Here is a 13,138-nt window from a genome sequence, read left to right on the forward strand (position 1 = left end):
GAGAGGATGGAGATGATTAAGAGTGGAAGTTCACATTTGTGTGGGTATTTGGGAACTCAACCTGTTAGAGGATAGCATGGAGGATGGTTGATGTATTTTAAGAATACAACATTAAACAAGAAATGTATAAAATAGCAAAGTATTTTTCAGAATCTCTTTATAAGAGAATCTGAAGAGATACATTAGAAGCTAGGACAAAGAGGCATCTGAGTGTTTGTTATACTGGTTTGAGACTCAAAAACTGGATAAATTTTTCCTAAGATTCGTAGTGTCTTCTGGAATTTCCAGTTCTTATTTATTCTGACCCTACTCTTATGCAGAGAAAGACATAAAAAAAAAAAAACCCTGCATGTGGCTGTGCAGTCTTAACAAGACTGGTGGGAAAATAGCTTTAGAATCAGCATCCTCAGACTCTGAAATTTCTGCAATGGATCAGTATATTAGTATCATTATTCCCATTAAGCATTTCACTCAAAAGGGAACTACAGCCCATAATTTCAAGATATCTGTGAATTTTAAGTTTCTACTACATTCATTATTTTACACCTGGTATTTAATAACCTCCCTACAACAGTAAGAACTTCAGCAAATACATTCGCGGTCAAAAATTGAGGGCATGAATCTCTTGAGTCAATATTCAAAACAGATTGTGAGTTTGGGGACTCCGCATTTCTTTTACATTACTGTCCACACATCTGCATATGCATTTGGAAACATTTTTTAAGTCAGTAGGTAAAATTGAGTGGAATTTGAATCCCAGCAAAAAACCCTCATTAAACACAGAGCAACACAAATTTAACTGGCTATATGGTCAGGTGATTTATGAAGCCCTAACACTGCTATGTGGCAATGCTCTAATCATTACAGCCACACATGCCTTAAGCCAGAGTTTTGCACTGTTTGGCTTCAAATCTATTGGAGATTTCTTGTCCATAGGCCTACAGGAAGATATGTCTAGCTCTTCCTCAAAAAAGAAATACAAAAGCATGAAGTAGATGTCTTCTGTTGGAATATTTCAGACTGACTATTTTTTCAATTTCCCTTATCTGATGGTGTTAAGGAGACACTGCAAAACGAAAATTAATTTGCTTTTAAAGAAATAGTCAACAATATTGTCTCTTGCTCTATTTCTGCATTCCCCAGTTCAGTGACTCTCTCAAATCAGATGCTGCTTCCTTGCTACACACCATACCCTCCCTTTTCTGAGGATGGAGATGAGCACTGGAGGCACAAATTGTGACTATAACCGATGGGAAAAAATGTATTGGAAGCATCAATGACATAAGAAAACAGGCAATAACAGCAAAAAAATTAAAAACACAAGTCTACAAAGAGAGCGTGATTTACATACAAAATGCAGACCTGGCCAGGGACAAAAGTAAACAGAGGTGGAGAGCCTCCCTCCAGCCACCAGGCTTCAGCATCATTCTCTGAAGAAAAGACCTTTTTCAGGCTACAGGGGCATGGAAAAGAACCGTGGCATTTTTCCACAGCAAATAAAATTCAACATGCCGTTACCCAGATGTCAGTTAGGAGGAGACATTTGGCATTCCAAGGGCAGCCAAATTTGTAGGCGACAGCAGCTTTCATCTGGGAAAAATTATCTACTATATTGAATTTTTGTAGGCAAAAAACCCAGGACGGGCTGCAGGTAATTTGGATTCAGACAGCGGCACTTTGCCACAGGAAAAAAAAAACTCAACAACCCTCTTTCCAGACATCATTAGGAGGATTCATTTGGCACACCAATGCCAGCTGTGTTTCTAGGAAGGGGCAGTTTTTGTCTGGGAGAAATCCACAAGCATATGGAATTTTTGTAGGCAATAACCCAGGACCAGCAACAGTCCCCTGGATCCGAACGGTGGAACTTCTCTAGAGGAAATAAAACACAAAGTCCCACTTTCCAGATGTCGTTTAGGAGGATACATTTTGCACACAAATAGGCAGGCAAGTTTTTAGGAGGTGAAAGTTTTAGTTTTTGAAAAATCCTCTGACATAAGGAATCTTCTGTAGGCAAAAACCAGATACTGATAACGGCAACTGGAGAGAAACGGTGGGACTTCTCATGAGGAAAGAAAAAAACAAAGTGGTCTGTGCGAGAAGTAGACGGCGTTTCTCCTCCTTCGGAAGGACAGAGCAGCTGGCAACAGATGGCAGTGAGCGAAGCCGCAGAACAACAGGCTGCTCTGCTCAGCGTACGGGCTGGAAGTGAGTGGCCAAGTGGTAAGGGGGCAGTTCAACAGCAGCTAGCTTTACTGCTAGCCATTCCACTTCCAACCTTATGTGGAAGAGCTTTCCGTTAGGTTCCGAGATGCAGAGAACACCTCAGCAGATGCAGTAGAGAGGGAAAGGACACAGTCACCCTGGGTGAGTCTGATGTGACTTATGCAGGTAAAGCAGGAAGGTACTGCTCTGCACTGGCTTTGACTTCCTGAGCTTTCTTGCTAAGACAGCAGCTGCCAAAAGCTGGCAACTGGGCTGTGAGACTGCAGAATGTAGGCAGCGCACCTGCTGTGAGGAAGACGGTAAGAGCCAGGCAGCGTGCTTGGCTTTGTTTCAGAGCTGTTTGGCAAAAACCTACTTGAAGAATGCCGTCGCTCTTCCGCAAAAGTTCTGCAACAGTGAAGGTGGAAGGAGCCTCTTATCACCGCGGGCACAGCTGGTCAAAAGCTGTGCCTGACTTTGCCAAGCTGCGAGAGCATTCTAGGCTGAGTTCTGCTTTGAGAGAGCTATTGCTGCAATTTTGCAGTCCCGGAGGCTGCTGAAACAAACGCTGTGTTCTGCCGCTTCATTCTTGGCTTCCTGTGATCCAGCGAGAAGTGAAGCCCTGGCACGGCATTCAGCTTTGCCGCCTTTCAGCACGGAGGGCACTATCAAGAAATCCTGTGCGTCATGCATGTTTTCTCCTCGCTTTTAGCTCCACTGCTCTGCTTTTCACATGGCAGTGTTCAAAGGGTCCACGCAACTGTCACTCAGTGAAAAGGGGCTGGCGAAGAGTACTTGCTGGGTGAGTCGTTCCATGGCCAAGACATTCAGCAGAGCAACAGAATGTGGGAAAGGAGGAGGGAACATTGTAGGACAAGTTTCTATGCTGGAACATTTTTCCGTGCGAGACATCTCTCCGGGGCGCTAGTCTTTGGCGAGGCTGTAATCAGCACTGTGGTACACCAAGCTGAAAAGAGGCGTGCGACGAGCGCAGCAATGTGGCTGTGCTTTGCAGGTGGCAGAAGAAAGACGGCTGCCCCTTGAATGTGGTGCAAGAAGACAAGTTCCAGAAAGAAGCTCCAGGCAAGCTTAATGGATATCGTGCAGTTGTTCTACACGAGGTGCAGCAGAGAAGTATTCCGTCTCAATTCAGGTGACAAGAAAGGCAGAACGGAATGGAACAGAGGATTCAGAAGAAAAGTGCACATCGCGGGCTTATTGCGGCATAAGGGAAACCCAGGAGCAGAGGGCTCTGTGCAAGAAGTAGACGGCGCTTCTCCTCCTTCGGAAGGACAGTGCAGCTGGGCACGGATGGCAGTGAGTGAAGCCGCAGCACAACAGGCTGCTCTGCTCAGCGTATGGGCTGGAAATGATTGGCCAAGTGGTAAGGGGGCAGTTCAAAGGCAGCTAGCTTTATTATTGTGTTAATCATAAAAGTAGTGGCATTTGTATAAACCAGAATACTTTGGTCTGAAATGAAGCATGGACATTAGACAGAGAAAAATATATATGATTAAATCACTTTGTCTAAATCCCCCTATTATGAATATTGTGTTTTTTAGTAAATTGTATACACACATACCCAGGTGTGCAAGACGGTCAAGAGCATCTTGGTCTTTACTAGGCATAGTGTGGCCAGGAAGACCACGGCACTGACTGTCCCCCTGTTGTGGGCACTGCTGAGGCCAAACTTCCAATCTTCAGGTCATTTGTGGGACTCTCATGACCAAAAAAGGCTTGAGGGACTGCAGTGTGTCCACAAAAGGGAGCAGCTCTGGGGAACGAGCTGGAGGACAAGGAGCAGCTCAGGGGGGCTCAGTGTGGAGAAAAGGAGGCTCAGCAGAACTTCTGGCTCTGCACAACTTGACAGGAGTCTGTAGCCACACAGTCATTGGACTCTTTCAGATAACAATTAACAGACAAGAGGGAATGGCCTCAAGTTGCACCTGGGGACCTGTGTCATGGAATCATTGAATAGGCTGAGTTGGACGGGACCTACCAGGATCATCCAGTCCAGCTCCCAGCCCAGCACATGCCACCCCAAAAATCTCATCATATGCCGGAGCGTAGTCCAAATATTTATTAAACTTGGTCAGGCTTGCTGCTGTGACCACTTCCCTGGGGGAGCCTGTTCCAATGCTCAGTCACCCTGTGGGGAAAAAACCTTCTCCTGATACCCAGCCTAAGCCTCCCCTGATTGGGCTCGGGGAGCCAGATTATGCTGACCCACTGCTTTATAGCTTTTGATTAAGGCCTGTTAACATCATTATTGAATATTTATCAGAGGCTGAGACAGCAATAAATCGTAAACTTTCAGACCAAGTTTGAGCTGTACAGAACAATCCTTCATCAGGACACAATCTATAAGCACATGGTTTGAAACACTACTCTGAAAGATGAGCAGCCCACGTCCTCCACAATTCTCAGTCCCCTGAATTGAAAAGCTCCAGAGTTCCTGGTCGAGATTTTGTCCATTCACAAAAGCTCTTGCCTGTGACCTCTATGTAAGACCAGCAGACATGATGAGGTAATTACTCCAGCAATACCCTCCTGGAAAGCCTTTTCTCACCTCTAGATGTGTCGCAGATCATCGCCATGCAAGCAGAGTCTACTGCTCTCTGTGCTTTGGTGATCTTGCCAGCTTCGAGCCTTCCCCACTACTGCTTCATCCCACAACCCTGCTTGCTGCCCCCTGAGGCCTCTCGTTCCCCTGTCCCGCACACCAGCGGTACCACAGACAAGAACAGCCCCTGGGGCTGCCACAAAGGCTCTAAAGCTTCTCAGCTACACACTTACAGAACTTCAAAATACTGTCATGAATACGGCCCCTTTTCCACAGAGGAAAACTCGCAAACTGCGGAATGTGTAGGCCTCACCGGCTGTGGGCAAGCGGCGAGCCCCCTGCCCGGGCTGCTGCCCAAGTGGCGCTGAGCTCAGCCAAGTAACAACGAGCGAAAGGCAATGCAGCTGAGCGACACAACTGCAGCCGAGACCAGTCGAGCAGAGCAGAGCGGGGTGTTTAGGCGGCGGTGTCGCCTTGCTGGGCGGGTCCAGGCTGGGCTGGGCATTACTCTGGACTGGTGGTGGCCACAGGCTAGCGAGCAGGACGCTGCTGCATATTGTTGGGGCGGCAGTCCTGGGTGCCCGCGCCCTTCCAGGGTGCAGGGTGCTGCTGCTGGTTTGGGGGAGACCACCCAGCGGGCATGCTCATGCCATGAGCTGCTAGGGGAAGCTGGAGGGCAACCAACTCCTGGCTGAGACGTGGGCAGGTGCAAACACCTGGAACGGGGAACGGCCTCTGCAGTGTCCGTGAGGAAAGCTGTCCTGTGCACGTGCTGGGGATCTCCTGGCCCAGACAGAGCTGCCTTCATGGCCATGTGGAGGGGCCCCCAGAATCCTTGATGCGGGGACTGGACGGGACCGTGTGTGGTCAGAGCCGCCACATCAGACTCCCCTACACAGCAGTGCAGACCTCGCACTGCGGGACCCTGGGTGCATGCCTGGAGCACTGGAGACTGGCTCAGCTGCAGCTGGAGAGCAGGGATGTGGCATGGTGGGACATAGCACAGAGCACCATTATCTTGGATGTCTTGCAAACAGTGTAAGAAAGAAACCGGCCAAAATCCAGACAAAATATTTTTTTTTTCCGATTTCTACGCTTTTACCTGCACACTAGAACAATGGCATGTTTTAGCCGCAAGGCAAAAAAAGGAGTTAATCTCGCCTCAGGAATGGCAGTGGCCTAGGCACTAAGTTGAGAGACCACGTATGAGGGAGACCTTAGAGGTTTCTTCCCCCAAGGTGCAGGTGTATTCTCATTCCCATCCTGAGCTGAAAGGTCCGGGCGTGGGAAGACTGACCTGCCTTGTGCAGAGACGAACACAAATCTGGGGCTGTGATACCCGGTTCTGGCACTCTGGTTCCGGTTAGGCGGGCTGGAATGAGCCCGGAGCAGCTGCCAGGGACGCTGTGGATGAGCCTGGGCCGGCCTCCCCTAACCGCCCACCCCCTCAACCCCCCTCCACTACCCCCAACCCCCTCTTCACCCACCCCCCCCCCCCCCCCCCCCATCCGTTGGTCTGTCAACGGCTCTCGGCACCAGCGCGTCCGAGCGGAACCAACCGAGGGCCCCTTGGGGGGCGGAGAGAGACCCAGGAGGGACCCCGAACGACACTGGGAGCCACATGTGTAGGGCTTGTAAGGTGAGCAGAATTCTTAAGGCAGAGTCTCTACAAACTCAGCTTCTTTTCATGACCCACAGTGTTATCGCATGAACCACTTTTGTGGTTCAAGTCTGCCTACACAAAACAACCAACTGAACCAACTGACTCTCCTCATTACTGTGGCTTCAACCATTAAGCATTTTAACAATAAAAAAAATTATCTGAGCACCTCTGCAAAATTGCTGCCTTAAAATTTTTTAAAGTCACAGAGAGATACAGTTTATATCCAAACAAAGTAAGGGTTTTACCAGTTGCTTTTCAAAGACAAATGCACCAAACCCAAGAGCCAATCTGCACAATAAAGCAGGGTTGTCTAGAAATCCTAGCAGTTAAAAATGGCTGTATTTTGAAACCATGAGCTTCAAAATAGTTATCTTTCCAGTGAGTAGTGCCTTCTTATTGTAAGATGCATCTGTGTATAAAGACTTAGCTCCTAAAATCTGTATCAGAAGAAATGTAGAAGGTAAATCCAGCCTATGCAGAGTTTTGTTGTAATTGCAGGCCTGCTGCCCTTTCATAAGGAAATCTGTACTTTGGTATTGACTCACTTAGGTCTTCTAGTATGGAAAATTTAGACCAACAAGTTTAGAAAGTTAAAAGTTGTATTGAGTGTTTTTTTTTGCCACAACCTATCAGCAAAAAGTTGCTCTGAGATTTGACTGTTATGAATGCTGGCCAGACTCGTTCTTGCTTTGTTTTCCTGGCAAAACTGCTGTTCTTTTCAGAAGACATAACACATGGTCACTTGTGAAATTTGCCTGAGGTGCGTGACAAGGCTCTGTATGTGAACTGTGTTTTGTCTGACTGTTGCGAAGCAGCAAATGGCAAAAATATAGCTATAACCCGAAAATATCCACTAAGCACCAGAAGGGGGATATACTACCACTTTCTGTAATCATTTCACTCATTGTTTACCCTATGTTGTTCTGAAACTCTTGAATTTGTGTAAAGGCAAGCTTATGTTTAGGTGTGAGAGCAGATGGAAGCGGAAGTTTTAGTGACTATGTCTTTTTAGCATGCAGAAGACCAAACTTTGATGGTAACTCTGATTTGAAACCTCTCACAAGGTATTTGTGTGGGGTTAATTTGTCCCGTTGGTTTACTTTCAAACTACGACAATTTTATACCTTGTTCAGCTAAACCCATGTCTCCTGTGAATGCAAATTAAAATAGATGACATTAAGAGAAACCAGTTCTACCAACTATATCAGGCAGGCCTCTGACTTTCTCAGCTGAACTTGCATCTACATTTCCCCATGCCTCTAGAAAAGTTGTAGGTTGTTTGAAACAGACAGAGAATAAATCTTTGATTTGTACTAAAAATGCACCAGAAGAGGGAATAACATAATAGTATAATTCACTTTAATTGGCAAAATGTAACATTAAAGTGATCTAAGTATCATTCTAACTTCAAAGCATATAATTCAAGAATCAATGTTGCTTCTTCTGAGACACTGAAGCCTGGCTAGATCCCAACTTCATATCTATTAGGATGGCGTTAAAGCAATACATGCTAGATTTAGTACATGAAAATTACAAAGACATATATAACAGCTCTAAAACATAAAAAAACCTATGAACTTTTAAGGAGACACTAGCAAGAAATGTGGAAATAGCCTTTATCTGCCCAGTGCTTTTCCCAAAAGCTTGGGCACTGTGTTTCTTTTTGGGGTCAGTGAGAAACCCTGTATCATTATTCAGCAGCTGGCTTAGGGTAAAAAGAATGGATGGATGAACTTCATTCTTGTTCATTACATAACCCTACTGCATCATTATGTAAAGCCGTTTACTTGGAAATATAGCCTAAAAAATAGGTGTGAGACTGGGTATATATATCTAGATTGCTATAAGAAAAGATAATTTCTTTTTAAAAGGAAAGCCATACAATATGCCTGCCATGGCAAGTATTCGTCTATTAGTCCTGCACTTCAACAGGCAGCAAGCAGTTCATTACACCAAATCTACATTTGGCAAGGAGACAGTCTCTTACAAGTCATTAGTTCTATGACCAAGAATTCAGGAGTTTCTAATTTCCAATGAAAATATGTCCATTTCATACCTTTAGTTATGAACATGTAATTGAGGTTTTATGCCTCTGGTCTTTACCTGAGTGTGGCTTTTTTGTGAAGTCAGTGATGTTCTTCCAACATATTTCTGCTGATTAGACGGTAATGGCATGGCATTAGCAGACTCTTCTGAATGTCTATTTAAAGTACGCTTTTTACTCTTCTTAGAGGACCTTGTCTTCTTCTTTCCTTCACCCAAAAGGTGAGCTAGGTGAGCCTTCAAAGAACCATAATCTCAACAATTAGAATTCCTACAAACCTACTGAATGGAGAAGAGCAACAAAATAATTAATAAAAACTAGTAGGGGAAAGACAACAGAAGAAAATGGTAAAATAATGAATCCTACATGCCACCCTACATGTGTAACCATCTTCATCTAAGGCTATTTTCAAAATGAGAAACAAAAAGAAGACCATCTTTCCTCAGAGGGGAAAAGTGGAATAACTGAATTGTGTCACCTTGCTCACAGTTACCAGAAAAGTCCACAGCCAAGTTAAAAATTCCTGAATCTGGCTAACAACAAATGCCTCTAAATGTTTTACTGCTGTGCTCTGATTCTGCCTTCAGTTAATATAACCTGAGACACAACAAAGAGATGGGAACACATGTAGATGCATTGGAGAGCATATGCTGGTGGTAACACATTAATTTTTTACTAAAACAAATCCAACCCAAAAATGCTGAAAATGACCTGGGGTCATTTCAACAGCCAGTAAACTGACTAACACAACCAACCTTTGGCTTTTACTCAATCCTTTGCTTTTTTACCTGGGCCTCAAAGATCTGTCTACAGCCTTCCTCTCTGCGAATATGTCACACTCATCCTATTGAGAACCCACGGCTCATTGCAGCTGACTGACCAGGCCTGCTTCCAGAACTACAAGCTGGAAGCTAAGAGATACAACACTTCACCTGGAAAAGGGCCTTCCATGAATCCTAGAATGGTTTGGGCTGGAAGGTACCTTAGAGATCATCTTCTTCCAACATCCTGACGTGGGCAGGGACACTTTCCACTAGTCCAGGTTGCTCCAAGTCATGTCCAACAGGCCTTGGACTCTTCCTGGGATAGGTCACCCACACACCAATTTTGACAACCTGTGCCAGGGCCTCAGCACCCACACAAGGAGGAATTCCTTTCCAATATCACATCTACCCCTGCCCTCTGGCAGTTTGAAGCCATTCCCCCTTGTCCTGACAGTCCACGCCCTTTTCCAAAGTCCCTTTCCAGTTCTCTTGGAGCCTTAGTAGGCACTGCAAGGGGCTCTAAGGTCTCCCTGGAGCCTTCTGTTCTCCAGACTGGACACCCTCAGCTCTCCCAGCCTGTCCTAGAGCAGAGGAGCTCCAGCCTTCACAGCAGCTTCACAGCCTCCAGGAGACTCCTAACGGTGAAACTCCACGCCTACCGCTTGCCTTCCAGGCACTATGGATGTCACTCCTGGTGTCACTCGGGGTCACTTCTGGGTCTCTCCCCGCCCTCTCAAGGGGCCCTCGATTGGTTCCGCTCGGACGCGCTGGTGCCAAAAGCCGTGCGGGCCAATGTCATACCGGCAGAGGGGGGAGTGAGGCAGGGAGACTGAGGCGGGGCCAGCCCAGCCTCATCCACAGCGTCCCTGGCAGCTGCTCTGGGCTCATTCCGGCCCGCCTAACCGGAACCAGAGTGCCAGAACCGGGTATCACAGCCCCAGATTTGTGTTCGTCTCTGCACAAGGCAGGTCAGTCTTCCCACGCCCTGACCTTTCAGCTCAGGATGGGAATGAGAATACACCTGCACCTTGGGGGAAGAAACCTCTAAGGTCTCCCTCATACGTGGTCTCTCAACTTAGTGCCTAGGCCACTGCCATTCCTGAGGCGAGATTAACTCCTTTTTTTGCCTTGCGGCTAAAACATGCCATTGTTCTAGTGTGCAGGTAAAAGCGTAGAAATCGGAAAAAAAAAATATTTTGTCTGGATTTTGGCCGGTTTCTTTCTTACACTGTTTGCAAGACATCCAAGATAATGGTGCTCTGTGCTATGTCCCACCATGCCACATCCCTGCTCTCCAGCTGCAGCTGAGCCAGTCTCCAGTGCTCCAGGCATGCACCCAGGGTCCCGCAGTGCGAGGTCTGCACTGCTGTGTAGGGGAGTCTGATGTGGCGGCTCTGACCACACACGGTCCCGTCCAGTCCCCGCATCAAGGATTCTGGGGGCCCCTCCACATGGCCATGAAGGCAGCTATGTCTGGGCCAGGAGATCCCCAGCACGTGCACAGGACAGCTTTCCTCACGGACACTGCAGAGGCCGTTCCCCGTTCCAGGTGTTTGCACCTGCCCACGTCTCAGCCAGGAGTTGGTTGCCCTCCAGCTTCCCCTAGCAGCTCATGGCATGAGCATGCCCGCTGGGTGGTCTCCCCCAAACCAGCAGCAGCACCCTGCACCCTGGAAGGGCGCGGGCACCCAGGACTGCCGCCCCAACAATATGCAGCAGCGTCCTGCTCGCTAGCCTGTGGCCACCACCAGTCCAGAGTAATGCCCAGCCCAGCCTGGACCCGCCCAGCAAGGCGACACCGCCGCCTAAACACCCCGCTCTGCTCTGCTCGACTGGTCTCGGCTGCAGTTGTGTCGCTCAGCTGCATTGCCTTTCGCTCGTTGTTACTTGGCTGAGCTCAGCGCCACTTGGGCAGCAGCCCGGGCAGGGGGCTCGCCGCTTGCCCACAGCCGGTGAGGCCTACACATTCCGCAGTTTGCGAGTTTTCCTCTGTGGAAAAGGGGCCGTATTCATGACAGTATTTTGAAGTTCTGTAAGTGTGTAGCTGAGAAGCTTTAGAGCCTTTGTGGCAGCCCCAGGGGCTGTTCTTGTCTGTGGTACCGCTGGTGTGCGGGACAGGGGAACGAGAGGCCTCAGGGGGCAGCAAGCAGGGTTGTGGGATGAAGCAGTAGTGGGGAAGGCTCGAAGCTGGCAAGATCACCAAAGCACAGAGAGCAGTAGACTCTGCTTGCATGGCGATGATCTGCGACACATCTAGAGGTGAGAAAAGGCTTTCCAGGAGGGTATTGCTGGAGTAATTACCTCATCATGTCTGCTGGTCTTACATAGAGGTCACAGGCAAGAGCTTTTGTGAATGGACAAAATCTCGACCAGGAACTCTGGAGCTTTTCAATTCAGGGGACTGAGAATTGTGGAGGACGTGGGCTGCTCATCTTTCAGAGTAGTGTTTCAAACCATGTGCTTATAGATTGTGTCCTGATGAAGGATTGTTCTGTACAGCTCAAACTTGGTCTGAAAATTTACGATTTATTGCTGTCTCAGCCTCTGATAAATATTCAATAATGATAATGTTAACAATCGAAAGCAGACTTCCTGTTTTCTATTGGATAGGTAATTGTATGCATAGTGTTCTAACTATAATCCTATGCATGTTAGAAGTGTTACTGTGTGAATAAACATGCTGAAGATTAAGAGGTGCTTACCTAGCAGGGTATTGGTAATTTAGGATAGATAGCGTTCTCTGGAGAGCTCACACACTGAAAATATGGGAGTGGATTTTTCATAATCATCTGATGGACAGATACACTGAGTAAAACTTAAGAACCTGTGGTCACAGATTTTCTGCCTTGCAAATAAGCATGTGTGGCAGGGGAAGACTTGAAGCCTACTGATCAGTTTTGGTAATGGAAAGTTAGAAGTAATGGCTTGTTTTCTCATAAGAAGCTCCACCTACTCCTTGTTCACTTTGTACCATTAGTGTGAACGTACTACATACTACATCAAGAAGATGATAGGAAAAAACAGCAAAGAAAGTAATATTTTAAATGTGCATTGTTAAAGATTTGAAAATTAGGCAGTTAGAAGCAGTGGGAAAAGGCCCAAACATTGTATACAACGTGCATTATCTTACAATCATTAATTAATCACAATGTTGCAGTGTACACAAACCACAGGGAAAGGCTATGGAGAAAGAAATAACGAGGGACTTTGTTATTTTGACCATCTGTGATTGGGCCTTCACTGGAATGACCTGCAGCTGAGACAAACTGAATCTGGAAGGGAAAAGAAACTGCAGGGGAAATAGCTTTATTAGAAGATTTGGTGACAGCCTTTCACTTGCTTGACACAGATACCATGCTGGAAATTGGAGTAGTGTCCTCTCCTGTTTTGAGGTACACTCTCTTTCCTCCTCAAGAGACTTCAAGATTGGATTATCTGCAAATGGGCAAAGCTCCAAAGCCAGTTTGTGATCCTGTAGTATCCAGAGTGCGGTGCTGAGCCTCAAGAGAAGCGAAATGTGTGGCTGGGTTTGTAGAAAGGAGCTGCTAAAAAAGATGCTCCCGGTTTCTTTTCTCTCAGGCTCTGACTGGATAACCCCATCTGCAGTGATGATGTCACTGCTTCAGTATCAGCCTGACAGGCCCTAGCAGGGAAGGACCAGAGCAACTTCTCTGTGGCACTTGGAAATTTTGACCCATACTAGTGGTGGCTCCTGGCTGTACCAAGTTGCTTGGACTCAAAGTTGAATGAAATGTTCAGTACAAGTACACTTCTTAATGAAGTGTGTCCTGACTGTGTGCAAAGCTCAACTGATTCAAATGAGTTGAGTGCCTTCCATTGTGCTAGGTTTGTTTTCCTGTGGAAACTCACTCACAAGAGCTACTACAGTATGTTTCTTT

This window comes from Cinclus cinclus, chromosome 2, assembly GCF_963662255.1.
Source record: "Cinclus cinclus chromosome 2, bCinCin1.1, whole genome shotgun sequence".
Classification (NCBI taxonomy): domain Eukaryota; kingdom Metazoa; phylum Chordata; class Aves; order Passeriformes; family Cinclidae; genus Cinclus; species Cinclus cinclus.